Consider the following 18,532-nt stretch of genomic DNA (forward strand, 5'->3'; position numbering starts at 1 on the left):
TATATATATGTATCAGTGGAATATTATGAATGAAAATTAATTATTAAAAAAAAAGAACAGCAGTGCAACTATTATAATAATATCGGTAGCCAAAAGAAGAAAATCTAGCAAGTAAGTTTTATGCAGTCCCTCCAATTTTTACTTATGTCATACACATCTAGGTAGGACTAAGTAAGTACATGATTAGGCTTATTGAAAGAACATGGGGTTTCATAGACGTATATTGTGTGTAAGTTTACACATGAGCTTTTGTTCAATGGAACAACTATAAAAAAAGGCTTTAGAAAATGTTTAGAAAATGTCTTTGTTCACTATATAAGACCTTGTTAATACTATGGCTGATTTAATCTGTCCTGAGCAGTTTCTCACACATTGGTCTGTGACACCTCTGCTGTGATTGATTAGCATTACATTGCTTTTGATTTCAGTAATAGAGCTTTGTTTATTAATTGTTAACTAGTTTGCCTAGCAGGGTTTGTGTTGATTTTTGGTTTGGGGTTTGTTTTTTTTTTTCAGTGGGGTAGATGGTTTTTTGGATTTTTTTGTTGTTGCTGTTTTTGTGTATGTGTGATTTTGGTGGTTTTTTGTTATTATTGTTTGGGTGGTTTTGTTTTAGCTTTGCTGTTTAAATGTCATGTAGTTACCATTACCAGACTAGTTAATTAACTTCACCTTGGAATCTGAAAACTTGAAGTTGCTCTTTGCAGTTGTCACTGTTGAAGTTTTGTTGCCTTTGCTAAGGTGACTCATGCCAGTAAGAAAGAAAATTGAGAAGCTGGAGGTTACAAATACATGTGCTGAACCAGTCACATGTCTAATCGCATTACTGTATTTGCATAATTGATAATGATACGTAGCAGAGAGATCTGTTTTGCTTGAAGAACAGCCCCATGGAAATTCTGAAATGGTCAAAATGACAGAGAAAGCTGTGTTTTCAACACCATCATCAGAAAAGACTTCTACTGCTTTCCCTTCCTCCTCCCAAAATACACACCACATATTTTTCCATGGAGCATTATTGAAGTCACACATATGTGTGACAGTGTTGTCTGTAGAGTTGCTCTTGTAACTGTTCTTGTTCAGTTCTGTATTGGCAAGGAAGTCGAGGGGCCAAAATGAATTCTCTAAAAGTAACTCTTATATTGGTGCCTAAACTTGCACCTAGGAATCAATGTTTGTACACAGTAACGTTATTCTTTGACAATAAGTTAGTGTAGTTTAAATATTACATCATGACAACTGAGGCAGCGTATTATTAATTACATATAAAATAGTTCTTAGGTGCAGGCTTCTATGTTGGAGAATGCTTTATTAAGTCATTTGGGGATTTCCCCTACTTAAGGGAGTGTCCCAGTGGTTTGTGCTTACCATCTTGATGTACCTGAAGAACTTAAAGGGTGCATGATGTGGAGGATTCCATGTCCCCTCTCTGAGGAACTCTCTCTCAGTGACTCTCACTGCTGAATACAGTGACTTAAGGGTTATGGGACAATGGTGAGAGGTTCCTGCCCAGTGCAGCAGGTGCGTCTCTCCATGACTGCCCCACCTTCCCAGGTGCCCTTGCATAATAGGTATGAGGCTCTGCAAGTGGAACAGAACAATAAAGAGGACAATGGTTCATCTAGCTTGGAGGTGTCACTGAGGTTAAGTTGGCCTACGCCCTGTGTCAAAACTGCTCCCATAAAAAGAAAAAGACAGGTCATTGTCATAGGAGACTCCCTTCTGAAAGGGAATAGAAGGCCCAATATGCAGATTGGACCCACTTCTTAGGGAAGTGCCTCCCTGAGGCCTGAGTTAGAGATGTGAAGAGAAAGCTTCCTATGCTGGTACGGCCCTCAGATTATTATCCATTATTCGTTTTTCAGGTAAGCAGTGAGGAAGTTGTAACAAGAAGTCCAAGGGCAATCAAGAGAGACTTCGGGGCCTTGGGATGACTGGGTAAGAGCTTGGGAGCACAAGTAGTGTTCTCCTTTTTCCTCTATCCTTTCAGGTGCAGGGAATGATGAGGGAAGAAACAGGAGGACCCAACAGATCAATAAATACCTGGCTCTGAACTTGGTGTCACTGGCAGAATTTTGGGGGTTTTGATCATGGGTCAGTTTACATGACATCAGGCCTGCTGGCAACAGATGGGGTACACCTGTCTCAAAGGGGGAAAACAATCACTGCACAGGAGTTAGCAGGGCTCATTGAAGGAGCTTAAACTACATTTTAAGGGGGAAGCGGATAAAACCAGACTCACTAGAGACAAGCCTGGGGGTGTCATGCCAATGTTGGAGGGACAGTGTGCTAGTGAGGTCCTTTGGTCTGCCATCTCAGTGGAGGTAAGGGGTGGAGATCCATGCGGCAGCAAGGGTTATTGATGTTTTAGAAACCACAGAAGTGCCTGAGGGTGGTCACGTAGGAATTAGGGCTTCTCCCACCCCCAAAAGGTGTCGGGATCAATAGTCTAACTGAAGTACATCTACACCAATGCATGCAGCATGGGCAACGAACAGGAGGAGCTGGAAGCCATTGTGCAGCAGGAAAACTATGATATAGTTGCCATCAGAGAAACATGAAGGAATGACTTGCACAGCTGGAGTGCTGTGATGGATGGCTATAAACTCTTAAGAAGGGATAGGCAAGGAAGGAGAGGCGGTGGCGTAGCCCTGTACATTAGGGAGTGTTTTGGTTTTCTAGAGCTTAATGATGATGACACTGGGATAGTTTATGGATAAGAATCAGGGGGAAGGCCAACAGGACAGATATCATGGGTGGTCTGTAACAGACTCCCACCAACCAGGATGAATAGGCAGATGAAATATTCTATAAGCAGCTGGGAGAAGTCTCACGATCACTAGCCCTTGTTCTTATAGGGGACTTAAACTTACCAGATGTCTGCTGGAAATACAATAGAGCAGAGAGGAAACAGTCTAGGAAGTTCCTGGAGTGTGTGGAAGATAACTTCCTGACACAGCTGCTGAGCGAGCCAACTAGGGAAGGCGCCCTGCTGGACCTGTTGTTTGTGAACAGACGAGGTCTCATGAGTGATATGATGGTTGGATGCCATCTTGGGCATAGTAATTACAGAATGATAGAATTTTCAGTTCTCGGAGAAGTAAGGAAGGGGGTCAGCAGAACTGCTACATCGGACTTCTGGAGGGCAGACTTTGGCCTGCTTTAGGAGACTGGTTGACAGAGACCCTTGAGAAGCAGTCCTGAAGGGCAGAGAGTCCAGGAAGGCTGGACATTCTTCAAGAAGGAAATCCTAAAGGCACAGGAGCAGGCTGTCCCCATGTGCTGAAAGATGAGCTGGCAGGGAAGACTACTGGCCTGCCTGAACAGAGGGCTTTGGCTGGAACTCGGAGTGGGGGGGGGGGTGGGGCGGGGAGAGAGTTTTTGACCTTTGGAAGAAGGGGCAGGCAGCTCAGGAGGACTGCAGTGGTGTCGTGAGGTTATGCAGGGAGAAAACTAGAAGAGCCAAAGCCCAGCTAGAACTTAATCTGTCTAGTGCCATAAAAGACAATAAAAATTGTTTCTATAAATACATTAATAACAAAAGGAGGATCTTGATCCTTTATTGGGTGCGGGGGGGAAACATAGTGACAAAGGATGAGGAAAAGGCTGAGGTACTTAATGCCTTCTTTGCCTCAGTCTTTAATAGTATTACCAGTTGTTCTCCTGGGTATCCAGCCCCCTGAGCTTGAAGCCGGGTGGTCAAGAAGGCCAGTCGCATCCTGGCTTGTATCAGAAATAGTGTGGCCAGCAGGACTAGGGAAGTGATTGTCCCCCCCTGTACTTGGGACTGGTGAGGCCCCACCTCTAATACTGTGTCCAGTTTTGGGCCCCTCGCTACAAGGAAGGCGCTGAGGTGCTGGAGCGAGTCCAGAGAAGGGCAACGAAGCAGGTGAGGGGTCTGGAGCACAAGTCTTATGAGGAGCAGCTGAGGGAGCTGGGGTGGTTTAGTGTGGAGAAAAGGAGGCTGAGGGGAGACCTTATAGCTCTCTACAGCTACCTGAAAGGAGGCTGTAGCGAGGTGGGGGTTGGTCTCTTCTCCCAGGTGATAGGACGAGAAGAAACAGCCTCAAGTTGCACCAGGGGAGGTTTAGATTGGATATTAGGAAAAATTTCTTCACGGAAAGGGTTGTTAAGTGCTGGAACAGGCTGCCCAGGGAAGTGGTTGAGTCCCCATCCTTGGAGGTATTTAAAAGAGGTGTGGATATGGTGCTTAGAGACATGGTTTAGTGGTGGACTTGGCAGTGTTAGGTTAATGGTTGGACTTGATGATCCTAAAGGTCTTTTCCAGTCAACGATTCTATGATTCTAACTTCTGTGGTGTAGCCTGCCATGCTATATAACATCCTGGGAAGTGGAAGCTTAGTTATTGTCTGCTGCTTCTCTGTATCTCTTCTGCATTTAGGTTTTCCTTTTCTCTTCAATAAAAATAACAACAATTTCAATTGGAATTGTAAATTTCAATTTTGACATATGCTTTTATTGTGGAAATAGCACCCCAGAATCATACAAGTAAATAAGACAAACTTTTGGAAATATGACAGTCAACAAGTTCCATGGAATAAGGACTGTCATGTGGTAGCCAAATGGTGTATATTCATTTTAAAGGAGTATTTTTAAACTGCTGTGAACCACTTAGTCCTTGCTTTGTAATAAAGGCTGTGGTCAAAAATAGAATCTAGGCATTTCCAAGTCACAGTGGTATTTTGAGCGAGTCCTTAAGTTTAAGAGTCATCTGAACTATTCCGTTTATATTTACAGTTGCCAGCCTGTAAGGCATAGGCATAACCCCCTCTCACTTTATCATTCTGAAATAAAGCACAGTTTAGAGGAAAAGATCAAGAATGATTGATTTCTGGACCATCTGCAAGACTGTATTACAAAACAAGTCAGTTTAAGAACCTTGACTTCTAGTAACTGGACAGTAGGCTTTGGAAACGAAAAGAGTTGTTTTGCTATCGAAGAGACCAATTGGTTGTAGGGTATTCTCTCTATTAAGCAAGAAAGTAAATCACAACTTGTATACCTCCTACATATAACTTTAAGAAATGTTTATAATTTTGGGCCATTTTTCTGTAATGTGGAGTAAGTTCTTAAGTGTGGGGTTTTTTTCCAGGAGTCATTATCAGAGATACAAAGATAATAAATGCTTATTAAAGAAAAGGTCCATTGCTTGTTTTCAAATTATGGATTAACTTAAGGTACTAAAATACATCTCATGGAGACAGATTTTTTTCTTCTTCATGTGGTATCTTTAAACCTGGTGTATTTTAATCCTTTTCCATTCATGCAAGTTAGCAGAAGTATAACTTATCGATAAGAGGTTTGTTTGTATCCTTGAACCGTGATGGATATTACTATTGAGGTTTGTGTTATTTCTCTTCTATACAATGTCTCTGCCATATCTTGTAGTAGTTGTTCTTAGTGTTGTATTGGTGTTTCTTCTGTATTTATTTATATGGTGCTCTAGCTTATTAATATTTGTTCTTATTTTTCTTCTTTCTGTCCTTTCCTCCTTATATTCCTGATTATTGGTTTGTGTTTCATTGTTTTGTACCTCTTGAAACAAACATTTGTTTCTTCTATTGACAGCATGAATGGCTTGTAGCTTTGATCTGCTCATGCAGAACATTTTTATGGAGTCAGGATTGCCTTCAGCATTATTTGCTGTGACAGTGGCTGGTGGTATGCTGTGTTATATTTACCTGGTGCCTCTGTCTCATGAAGTTAATTGGGTGGGTGACACCTTTTTAGACATGCTGTGGTGTTGGGTGTTTGGTGGTTGTTTTTTTTTGACCACTGTCAATGATTGGCACTTCTGTTCAAGTAGAAATTCTAAATGGTTCTTGGCAGATGAAAACATAGAGAGGCACATAGTGTTGTACAGGCTGTGAAGCAAAGCACTAGCAAGAAGTAAGCTGAACTAAGAGAAAATCAAGTCAACTGGGCAAGTTTTTATGTGAATACCAGCCTGAATTAAGATTTAACTGTAACTTGCATAGAATTAAAGGTTATAGAGAAGAAAACATAATTTTGGTTTGACTTAAACTCCAGTATGTGATGCCAGCCAAGGGTAACCTGTGAGATAACTCATTTGAAAAGTAGTAAAAGGATAATTGTGGCTAATTGTGAATATTCTTATGCAGTTTAATTCTGTGTTAATTGTCTTACGCAGTTAAAATACTGACTTTTGAAAAATGTGCTATAGGAGTGTTGGTGATTCCCCCCTCTTTTTTTTTTTTTTTTTTCTTTTAATGAAAGATGACTTGAGAAAAGATACAGCTTTGGAGGTTTCAAAGCTATTTCTGGGAAAATACACTCAAAGTTAACATGTATAATGCTAGTTACGTGTATGCTAATGACATATTTCTTGCCTGTTTTATATACTCTGTATTTAAATGCAGTTAAACGTAAACATAAGTTGGAAAGTGATTCTCTGCCCCAAGTGCTTCACTTGATGATCACTCTTCTTGGAATTTAGCATAGAAAAGAATTAGATTTTTCTAGTTTATAAATATAATTCTGCTTTAAAACAGGCTCTGCTCATTCTTACAGCAGGTACTTTAAGTGACTGTAGGAACATCACGTCCTGTTTCCGTGCAGCTGGTTTTGGTCCTGATTGTAAATTACTACAAATGAAATAACTTAGTGGAGAAAATTGTATTTGTTATATTTATTAGTTTGAGCTGTGTTTTCAGTCCACTTAAGATTTCCTCTTCAAGGAGCTTTCACAGATGTTAATTGGGGTAACAATACTCCCCCCCCCCCTTTTATTTCAAATGAATTTCTAATAGGAATTTTGAAGGCAAAGTTAAAAAAGATATATTTCTATCAGAGCTGTTGTGTAGAAACTCAAAATCTTATTGTATTAAAAAGCAAGACTGTATTTTTTAGGATGCACAAATGAAGCACTGATAATAATAGAAATATTTCCTGTTATGAACCAGCCTTTGGAGAAATAGCTGAAAAATTATAAGATCATGTGTCTGTTTTTGCACTATCATTATATTAAATACTGGTTGTATTAAAACTTATCATAGACTTAAGAATAGGAATTTCAGGGCTGTTGTAATTCACTAATGAACTCTTCTCTTTGCTAAGGGTTTGATTGTTACTGTAGTGCTGTGGTATGCAGATGTGTATTTTTCATTGTATTTTTATTAGCTACTGTGTGTGTAAGATACAAAAATAATATATGCAAAGCTGGATGCACACCAGGACTAATTTACAGCAGTAGCAACCTGTAAATGGCTTTTGCAATAGAATTTTCCTCATAAATTTTCTTCTTCCAACCCCTGTGATTCTGTGATTACCTTGCCTGTGTAAATTTACTTGCAGAATTGTTACTTTTTTAGGATTTTTTTTTTTTAAATCCAGGTAGGCAGCTGGGAGAGAACCAAATGTATCAATCTCCAGTTAACTCTCTATTATGTTGAAAAACTACAGTTAGACATGTAGAAATGTCCTGACAGAGTAGAGCCCAGAAAATTTCTCATTGGTCTGTCAAGATGTTGAATTTCATCAGTGTCTCGAAGAAGCTACAAAAGTATGTATCTACTAAACTATGAAGGCCTAAGTTTCAGCTGTGCTAATACTGCAGGTTATGTTTTTAACATTTTAAAGAAGTTAGACTGATGCGGTTTCATCCACATTTGCTAAATAGTTGAAGTTATCTCTGTACCCATAAGGTGAGGATTTTGATATTTTACAGCTCAAGATCGTGAGACACAGCTGTATAGCAGAGTTAATGATAGGAGAACATGCAGTTCTTCAGCAATGATTCGACACATTTAGTCTGTAGAAATAGTTCTACTACAAAACTGTAACATCACATGATCTAGGCCTATGCAGCATTGTGAGTTACATACAATTCTAAGATAAAGCATTTGTTCTTTATGAAAGAACTCCAGTTACTTGTGTTTTCTGAAAGCTTGTATATGGAGGTATCCAGCCTGCAGTAGTGAGATGTTACTAACAGCTCTGTGGCTTACTGCAGTACAAATGTACAATGACTTTTAATTTAGGCCCTTTTCTTTGACTTCTTGAGAGTCACTGACACAGATGCTTTATGTATTTAGTTCTCCATATTTAGAAGGATGTGTTGGAGAGAAATCTTTCATTGGAGCTATTTCAGTGAGTCACCAAGCACAAACTGCCCATTTAAAAAAAAAAAAATACTGAAAAGGCTTTATATAGTGGCTTGTGTATTGAAATACAAGTTCTTTGTAATGTCCCGTTTACCAACCTGTTAATTAGTTAAAATTAAACTACTTGGAAGTCCTTTATCCTTTTCACGACATGATAATTAGTATTCAGTAAGATGAAATAGTGCAGTTTTGCATTTATAATCTTCATTAATTACTTGGATGAGGTGATGGAATGCACCATCAGCAAGCTTGTTGATGTGCTGGAGGGCAGGGCTGGTCTTCTGAGGGACCTCAACAGGCTGAAATAGGCTGCCAAGAGCCTCATGGTATTCAACAAAGAGTCTGAAAATTGAAAAAGAATAAGCCTACACAGTAGTACAGGCTGGGAACCAATGGCTAGCAAGTGACGTTGCAGCAAATGACATCACTTTCCTGGTGGACACCAAGTTGAACGTGAGTCAGCAATGTGCCTTTACTTAGCAAGAATGAAGTCAGTAGCTGAGAGAATTGAGTATTTCTGTGAGCTTGGCATTTTGTGACTGAATCTGAAACAGTGTCTAGTTTTGTTCTGCCCAGTATAGGAGAGGTGCTAACGTACTGGAGCAGGTCTAGGGGAAGACTGCCAAATAATAAGGGGGCAGGAGCACATAATGTAAAAAGAGAAGCTGGGAGAGTTGGGTGTCCTCAGTGTTCAGAGAAGACTATGGGGAGGATCTTGTTTTCGATTAATGGGAGGGTACAGAGAAGACAGAACCAGACTCTTCTTGGAGGAGCTGGGTGACAGGGCCAGAGGCAACGGAAAAAGTTCCAGCAAGGGATATTTCAATTAGACATTAGGAAAATATTAACGCCATGAGGGTGGTCAAATGCCAGGACAAGTTGCCCAGAGAGGCTGTAGGATCTTCATCCTTGGAAATACTCTGAACTTAATTGAGAATGGCCTTGAGCAGCCTTTGAAGCTTTGAAGATTGCCCTTGGTAGAGGGTTGAAGCAGCTGGCCTCCAGAGGTTCCTTCCGACGTAAATAGGTGCTTGCTGCATATCAGATGATACGGTTGCACAACCAACCATTTTCTCCCTCCTCTGCATACAACTGGTTCTGGCCCAGCTGAAGTGTGTGGCCCAGAGGGCTGTGGAGCTTTGTAGAAGAGAACAATATGATTATCTTATGTAAATTCTACTATACAGCTCAAACACTGTTTTTTAACCTGACTTCTGCATAACCAAAGTTTTGAAGTGATTTTAGTGCTTTGAATTATCTTATGTGTCTCTAATGAAATAGCCAAGTCCTGAATAAGGTATCTTATTTCCAGAATTTTGTATTTTTAAATAACCTTGGGGGTTAGGTTTTTTTCTGTAATATGACTTCAAAAATGTTTCCTGCTGTGCAGAAGTAGCCTGATTTCTTGTGCATCCTTTCAGGCAATGAAATAAATGTATAACTCTAGATGGAATACAGGCTTGTTCTGTTTTTATTTGTTTGTTGAGGTTGGGGTTTGGGTTTTTTTTTTTTCAGATTCATAAATCCAGACTTTCTCATAAGCAAGTTGCCTGCTGTTTATCCTTAATAAAGGAATAGAAAGTTAAATTCATTTGTCTGGAATTGGGAGTTATACTGGAACATGCTGCTTGTCTAAAATACTTTGTTGTAATGTTTAACTGAAAAGAGATAGTTTGGAGTTTTTAGTCTGTTACCCTGGATATGACTGTAATGTAAAATAAGCAAACGTGAATAAAACAGTCATATAATTTTATTGTAAAGGCAGTGTGAAGTGCCTATTGATTTAGTCTTGATGTCATAGAAATACCCTTTAAGTTCAGTCTCACTGAGCTTCATTCAGAAATCCTGTTGATTTTTTTTCTGCATGTATTCCTATTAAATATATGAGTGAGGAATCAGTATGGAGAAGCAGAGTTTTAAAATCAGTCTTTAAGATAAGTTAATTTTGTTGTTGTTCTTTCTCTTGATGCTTCTGTTTTAGCTATTCATGTCTAAGAAGAGAATGAGTCAAGTTTATCCTAAATTAGTCACAAGCCTTAGAAGTATGCTGAATTAACTTCAGTTTTGTAGGTTGTGGTATCAGGGTAGCCATGAGGAGTTACTAATACCCACGTCCTTCTTTATTTTGTAAATATACAGAGGTTCTCAATTTTAGCGTCTACTCATGAGTACAAGGGAAGAAATCCTAAACCCCAAAATCATGTATTTCCTGGGAATAACTTCTGTACGAGTTATACAATTTCTAGACGTTATTTTCTGTGTGTCTTTAGCATGTTTTAGCTCCTTCAAAGTAATGATGACATGCAGATCAAAGCAGACTGGGTTAATGCTAAATAGAGTTGTTTAAAAAAGTTTCTTTTTTGAAACTTAAAACCTTGGTATGAACTTTGAACAAAAAATATTCCCGAACCAGTCTACCCATGGCTTACTGTGAAAATAAATCCTTTCAGATTCCTAAAGCCAGACAGTCCACCCTAATCATGCCTTGCTTTAGCTATTGTGTACTTATTTTCCTCAGGACTGTCTGGGTCTGCCTACTTTTAAGTCTGTTTGATGATTCCTGTTGTTCTTCCCAAACTGCCCACCCAGCTGTTGTATCCAAACAGCTGTAACCAAGGGCATCCAAGAAACGTTCTGATACAGCAGTTGTATGTTGTGGCCGCAGTTCCCTGCAATTGAGGACGTTTCTGGTAAAGACACGTTTCTATTTAAATGTGTTGCGTTCTTAAAAATTGAAGTGACTGTAAAATTTGCCCACATTGAACTGAAGACATGAGAGCAGTATTCTGTTTTCAAAATGGATTCAATGTGATATGAGGCTGTAAAAATGCAAAGTTTGGGGCTTTTTTTTTAATACAGTTTTGCTGTTCTAATTGATTAGGGAAATAATATTTCTGTGTTATGCTGACACTTGATCCTGAAAATGAGCAAGCTATTGCATAGGTGGATTATGTGCCTTTTAGAGTAGGTGGTTCCTGCATCCCTGATTCCTGGAACATTCCAGCCTCACACATTTCTTCTGCAATACGATATGTTTTCATACAAACCACCATTTGAAAAGGGAGTCTTTTATATTTATTTCATCTCTTTAGAGGTATATTTTTTGTTATTGTTAGTCGGGGCTGTTCTTTAAGGTGTTAGGTGCTTGCTTCAGAGATGCTTCTTACTTTTACTGTAACACAAATAGTGTTCCATTTCTTACTTTTGTCAATTGCTCTTTTTTCCCTTGTAAATCTTCTAGATAGTAATTTAATACAATTAGAACATGCTTCTTGCTATGCAGGATGTTATAAGATTACATTGAGTGACACCAGGGTAAATTTTTAAAGCTATTTGTGCCTGTTGAGGTTTTCTGTAGATCTTAAGACGTAAATCGTCTAATGAATACCTATACCCTATTGATAAAGTACTGCGTTTCTACATATCCACCAGCAACTCAAAATCTGGTCCAAGTTTTAAGTCTGTTACAAAATGGGATGCAACAGGATATGCAACATAGGAGGGAAGGAAGGGATGACTGTCTGTTGTTAAATATCACCCTCTCCCAAAGTGTAAGTTGATAGGAACTACATTAGACATAATACTCTGTGCACACACACCCCACCACCCCCTTCAGGACTGTGTTTGTTCATAAAGCTTTGTGCCAAGTCAGCATAGAGTTTGCTCTCACCAGAGTCCTGCTGGGCCTCCCGCAGCTAAACCAAACACCTTTCATCAATATCTTCTTGCCCCACTCCTGCTTTTTGACTGCCAGGGTAGCAGAGCTTGGATATCTTTGCCTTCTAGTAAATGCAAGCTCACCTGTGTGCTTTCACTACCTGTTGGGCAGTGGTTTTAGTTGTTCCACCTAGGTCTTGCTTGCCTGGCATCAGGCACTGGAATAGCGTCTGCTGCTTCTATGAATGATCATTTTTTTTTTTTGCATAATGAGGTTAAAACTGCACCCAGACACAAGTACCAGTTCTGCAGACATTATTGGAAAGGGCTAGGGTGAAGATGCCATACCAGTTATTCGTTGCGAGTTTGCATCCTGATATAATTTGATAGTCTTTTGTGCATGGCTCAACATAGGTACTTGGAAACTTGGGTGCAGTTTACAGCAGCCGGTGCTGCCGCTGGTGCTGTGATGCCTGCGCTGTATCTACAGTCTCCCACTCCACCCAGCTACATCCTCCGGTCCACACTTCATCCATCATCCCCTTTTGAATGCATTGCCACTGTCAGAGTGGTAGCTTATAAAATAATGCTGGGCTGGCTACAAGAGAAATTTCCTGAAAACTGTTTTGGCTTTTACTAACGCAGTGGTGCTGGTGTACTCCTGCCTTGCCTCCAGCACCCAAACAACTGTGGGCTTTGCACAGTTTGCACATTGCTGGTATTTCTGCTTGTGTCTGCACTTCAGTTTGAACAAACACTGTTTTGCAAGTATTTCCACTCTTTACAGTATGCACTGGTACAAATAATCCTGCCTCCCTATCACTGCTGCCGTGCTCTGGCTGTTTGGACCATTAACATCCATGAAGAAAACCCAAAAGAGGGAACTGCTCTCAGTCAACAGCTATTCTGCTTCTCTGTGCAGTCACAGCGGCACGTGCCAGTACAAAACATGGGAAAGTGCAGGAATATGGACGAACAGAAGGAACAGTGGATCAGAAACAAAGGGCAGGATCAGCTCTGGTGTCAACTAAAACCACTTTAGAAACTACAGTCTAAGTTTCTCAAAACAACATTAGTGTCATAAAAAGTTAATGGAGGCAGATTTCCAGCTTGCTAAGTGCATGTTTCATAGTAGCTATAAAAATGACTTTATAATTTCTGAAGCTTTGAAGGAAGTCTGGTGGAGGTCATACGCTCATCTGGGCATTGTTTACAAGGAACCGGACCTGGGGGAGGAGAACAAGCCCAAGATGAACAAAAAATGTAGGGGGAAAAAGAAATATGCGTGGTTTTGGGGGTTTTGTTTGGCTCTTGTGGTGCCTTTTACTTTAAAAGCAGGAAGAACTACTCTTAAATAAGTGCCTGTATGTTACATTGGCACTGGAGCAGGTTATTCATAAAGTGATCACCAAGGGATTCCTGAGCATCACAATTCTGCCAGCTGCTGAAACTAATACAGCTGGTTCCCCTACCTTATGTCTCATCTACCACTGCTTGCTTTTGCTCCCACAGGTGTGTGCAATGAAACTGGCAGTGGGATTCTTCTAACAAACTCTGTATTCTTGGACCTTGCCCCAGTGGATTTCTGTCTCACTTTCAGGCAGCCAAATGCAAGTTCTGTCAGTACCTAGAAAATGCTGGATTGATAATGGAACTTTACCTAGCAGTAGGTCAGGCTGCTTAAGAACAGCTTTACCAGTCATGGTAGAGGAAGGTGAATGAGCTTGTCAAGCTGAAGGGAAGATGTGGCGACTTGACTGACGGCAGTAGGCCTGCTCTTTACCTTTTTTTTTAAAGCCTGCTCTTCAACTTTTTTTTTCGCAGGCTGGGTTGCGTAGTCTCAGGTGGCCATGTGCTGTCTTCGGCTGGCTGCTGTCACTGTGTTGCAGCCAAGTTTGGCAGACATCAAAGTAAAAAGTCTTCCCTTATGTGATGAGGCATGCCTAGCTATGGAGGTAGCAGGAAGGGTACGCGTGTCCTAGACATAGCAGCACCACCAGGGCAGGGAAAGCCCATGTACAGATGTCCTCTGTGACTTTGTGAGCAGCGTTCAGAAATAGCACTGGCTAAGAACCTCCTGTGCGGTGTCACTGACACCTCCTGAGTCAGGAGGATGACCTGGATCTTTCTGTTCTGCAGGACTTCTCTGTCTAATGTAGCAGCAAATAAGGGACACAGAGGTCCTAAAAGTCACCTTACCTAACCAGAAGTACCGGATCCACTGGTAAGCTAGCTATGTTTGCAGCACGGTCAGTTGTTCTTTTCTTATGACCCTGGGAACTGTATGGAGCAGATGTGGAAGGAACAGAGTCAGTGATGAACAGAGCTAAGGCTGTGCTAACTCCATATTATATGTTTTGGTACTAGATGGGCTCATGGGCAGGAAGTATTAGAAACAAGGGGTAGGTAAGTCTAGTAAATGCTGCTTTTCAGAACATATGCTTGTTGGCACAGTAACTGGCTGTAAAAAGAGGTAAGGCAGCAGCTTTCCATCAGAAAAACCCCCTACCCTGCAAAAACTTAGGCAGTACACAAAGGTGAATTAGTAGACAAGGCATGAGATGATCTTGGCTACTGGCTAGCAAGCCAAAGGCTTTTGCTAAGGCCGGGGGGAGCATTACTGTATGACCATTAGCAGTCTATTATTGAGTAGGCTTAAATCTTGTACCCCAGATGATCTGGTTCAATGGCAATCCAGCATAACTGTCAAAATTTCAATCTAAATATTTTTTATAATGATTCCCTCTTTTAGACTGCAATGTTCTGGTTTAAAGCATAAAAAGTAAAGTATTTCCTGATTGATATATTAGACTGTATAATTAGTGTTGAATGCTTAAATCTCTTTCTGGACAGAGGAATTTTCTCCTTCATATTGGGAAGTCCAGTGAAATTTCTGAGGTATGCTTTGGCTATTAAAGTGTTTTCTGTGAGGAGGTGTCTCCTTGTTCTTCCCCAGCAAATGTGGAGAAGAACAGTTTTAAGAGTGACAAGGTTTACAGACTACGGGAGAGCATGGGAACAGGGGAATAGTGGGGAGAGGGCAATTTTTTAGCAGTTTTCCTTTTACTTTTGTTGCTACGGAGTAGAGGAGCAAGGAGAAGCAAGGTCTGCGTATGTGATACCATGACCATTATCAGAGTAGGAGAAAAGAAGACTGCTTATACTTTCCTCTCTCTTTTATAGCATCTGGATACAATCTTTCCTTGATAATTCAGCACCTCTTAGGGAGGGAAGTCTAAAATAATTCAACATTCTTAAAAGACAGAATATCACTGCTCCATCTTAATGTAAAAAATACTGTAGATGTGCTTTACAAATTTCCTGCATTCTGGCTGAATCAAACAAGGTAAAAGATGATTAGCATAGACACCATCCTTTTATCGCGTATCATTTGCCAAAGTGAGATGTACTTACTTGGTGGTGAGAGCCAGGGTCTAATTTTGTAGGACTGATCTCAGAACTGTCAATCTGTATGAATCTTGTAGAAAAGCTGTGGAGGCCCTGTTTCAGGTTATTTTTCTCAGTGCAAGTATGGTTTTCTTTAGTACACTTTTTGATAATTAAAATTGTGCAAAAACCCTGCGTGTTGTCTTGTTTAACCTCTCTCTTAAGAACTAACTTGGTGCCGGATTACTGGAAGTGAGTTAACATGATGCATTTTCTAAAAGATTCCAGGACAGGCTTGTGGAACAGCAGATATGTAAGCCTGGTGCCTGTTCCTGGAATATTAGCAGAAGTGACGTAATAGTGGACCAAATTAGCAGACACGTGGATAAATGTGATGTCCCGAGGAACAGTCAACATACCATTGTAAGGGAAAGTCTGGTCTCAACAAACTTACTGAAATTCTGTGAAAAGGTTAGCAGGGAAAATGCATTTGATATAATCTTGGATTTTCAAAGGATATTTCACGTGATCCCTTGCTTAAAAGTCTTAAAGAGTCCAAACAGCTTTGGGAAAGATGTAGGGTCCATTGCATGCAGAAGTTGCTGGTTAAAAGACAGGAAACGGGTAGGAATAAAGAGATGGTTTTCACAGTGATTGAAGGTTACTGATAAGAATCCCAGATAGATGAGTGCTAGGACCTCTGCTGTTAATGTCAGGATAAATGATCCCGAAAAGATTAGTGAGATGATAGTCTCTAGACAATACTACAAACACAGTGTCAACTGCAAAAGAATTTTATGAAACACAATAATAAATAGCGTATGAAACTCAGTATAGTTAAAGGTGGAAGATTCACATGGTTGGGGAAAAATAAAAGGGTCCTAAATTAATATAGAATATCATCCACTTAATTATTACCACTCAGGAACAAGATCTTGAAGTTATATTAAAAACCCTGAAGAAAATCAGCATAGTCCTTAGTACCAGTCCAAAAAGTAAATAAGATGTTGAAAGAATAGAGACCGTGCCACCACCATGTAAATCCATGCATTTTGCATGTTGTACACAGCTCATCTCTTAACTCAAAATGGTGTTAGTGGCATTGGAAATAGATCAGAAAAAGCAGAAAGGATCCTAAAAGTTGCAAAGAATCCATTCCTTAAGAATTAGGGTTAATCAATTTGTAGAAGAGCAAAAGATTGGTATGACAAAAGGGTGATCACCTGTAAAAGGTGATACTATAGAAATCTCTAAAACCACAAGAGGAATGGAGAAAGTAAATAGGAAAAGTTTTATTGCTGTCTATCTCTCAGTTCTCATAGATAGTGAAAATGAAATTTAACAAGTGGCAGGTTAAAAAGAGATGTTTCTTCACAATGAGTAATTAAGCTGTGAAATTTCGGGATGCTGTGGCTGTTCAAATTCTCCATAGAGAGCAAACTAATGTAAGAAAAATGCACTAAAGGTTATTAATATAAAAGCATCACATCTGGCTCAAGAATTAATCAAGTGGTAAATTGCTGAAGACTGAGAGAGTATTATGGAAAAGCATCAGTTCACGCTTTCCCAGTTTTTGTACTTCTCATTGGTATACTCTGCTGACAACTCTCTGGACAATGTATTAGATGAAAAGTATCTGGTCCAGTATGGCCATTATTGTAACTATGTTTAGAATCTTTGGAAACAAAATGGGAAAGAAAAATGCATATATTAGTAACAGCAAACTTATAAAAGACATTTGTGAAATGTAAAACCAGTGGAAATTTTGCTGCAAACCAGATATAATGCTGTTTCATGAAAGCACACAATAAAGTATATTAATCAATAAAACGTTTACATATAAACAGTAGAAGTGGTAAATGAGATTGTTAGAATTGAAGAAGTGATCTAGTTGTCATTAATAACAGTTGAGTATATATAATGAAAATCATCTTGGGCTTGTTTTAAGCTAATGTCTTGAAATAGAATTGCTGTTAGGCATAGAATTCTTTCAAGGTAGGAATAAGCTAGTTTTTTTCCCATTTAGAATTTTGGATATTTATTCCTAAGTAAAGTTTGCCTTTATTTTTGAGAAGTGATGCTTTTTTTTTTTTTTCCCCAGTCGAAATAACTTCCAAAACAGCAAAGGACTCTTACCAGTCTTTATCAGACCTACAGTCATTTTTAATTTATACTATAACCCTTCCAAATCAACAGAGCTGAAAAAAAAACAACTGTGGATTTTGCTTTTACATTTTTTAAAGGCTTGTCTAATGTTTTTGTAATTCCTCTTTTTTTAGCTTAGTAATGTAGCTACAAAAAGCTCATTAAAGTTTTTACTTTCTTAGTCTGCTGTAGAAGCCAGGTAATTTTTCAGGTTTCCAAATTGAATATCGATTGAACCCATTGTCTCAAGAACACACTGGCTCCAAGAATCTGTTGTAATTTTTGGAGTATTGGTCACTGTGGATGCAAGCAATTAGAACACTTATGAGTAGATATGAATGATGAAGAATTTTGATTTCAGAACGTCAGTCACTTAGTTTTTGAACTAAAGAAACTTCTTCCATTAGCAGACTGTTCATTGTCTGTATAAGCTTTTTACAACTCTTTCTGTAATATCTAGCTATCCTATCCTGCTAGCAGGAAGGATAATATCAATTTATGAGGTTGCAATCCAGGAAAACAGTTTCTCTGTAGCATGCAAAAGAAGGTAAATAAAAGTGAGGAATGCAAATCCTGCAGGTCTTCAACATCTTTTAAACTCATTCTGGTGTTACATCCACAAACTTACCCTGGAGAAGTTAGCCGAAACTGTGCCAGAAATTCAGCACCATCCTTATCCTTTTTTATTACTTACATTGATCTTGTAAAGCACAGGGATAAGAGCCCTTACTGTCATCAAGGATCCTTCATTTCTCAGTACCCGAAAGCTTGCTCTCTTTCTTCTGTGAAAAATCATGGATTCTTTCATTAATTGAAGCAGTAGTTTTCATCCAGAAACTATTGCTCTACATCTTTGTCTTTTGCTGTATCAGGTAGCCATTTACCTAGGTCAGGCATTTCTTTGATATAATAGTTTCAGATCATTGAATTTGTCTGAGATTGTATCTTGCCCCGGATACCTTTGAACAGCCTTCTTGTCTGTCCTGTCTTAGCTTTTAGCACAATGGTAGGATGATGTCCAAAGACATGTCTTGATGTTGTTTAATCCAGACTCACGGAAGTTGCTATTAAATTACTGCATTGGGGATGAAGGAAATTTTTAGAAGACTGTCAGAATAATTTGGTTATATAGGTGGGTTAGTGTAGAGTGGCATGAGGTAGCCTATGTGCTAAACTAATGAAACAAAACCATTCCTGGC

The 18,532-nt window shown here is 39.4% G+C and overlaps 1 protein-coding gene across 10 annotated transcripts in view; it reads left to right on the forward strand.

Annotated features, from left to right (window-relative positions):
• The window catches only part of ANKIB1 (ankyrin repeat and IBR domain containing 1), a 97,881-nt gene that overhangs the window by 2,188 nt on the left and 77,161 nt on the right, over positions 1–18,532 (forward strand). For 4 of the 10 annotated variants that reach the window (XM_074574658.1, XM_074574667.1, XM_074574663.1 and 1 more), the window contains exon 2: positions 1,866–1,938. The exons of 4 other annotated variants lie outside the window; for them this stretch is intronic. The gene's annotated coding sequence lies outside the window, so the exon portion shown is untranslated. Of the gene's footprint in view, positions 1–1,865; positions 1,939–13,890; positions 14,026–18,532 lie in introns of those variants that run through there. 2 more of the 10 variants (XM_074574661.1, XM_074574665.1) reach the window with 1 other exon arrangement.

The sequence above is a fragment of the Larus michahellis genome, chromosome 2 (genome assembly GCF_964199755.1).
Source record: "Larus michahellis chromosome 2, bLarMic1.1, whole genome shotgun sequence".
NCBI classification, from domain to species: Eukaryota; Metazoa; Chordata; class Aves; order Charadriiformes; family Laridae; genus Larus; species Larus michahellis.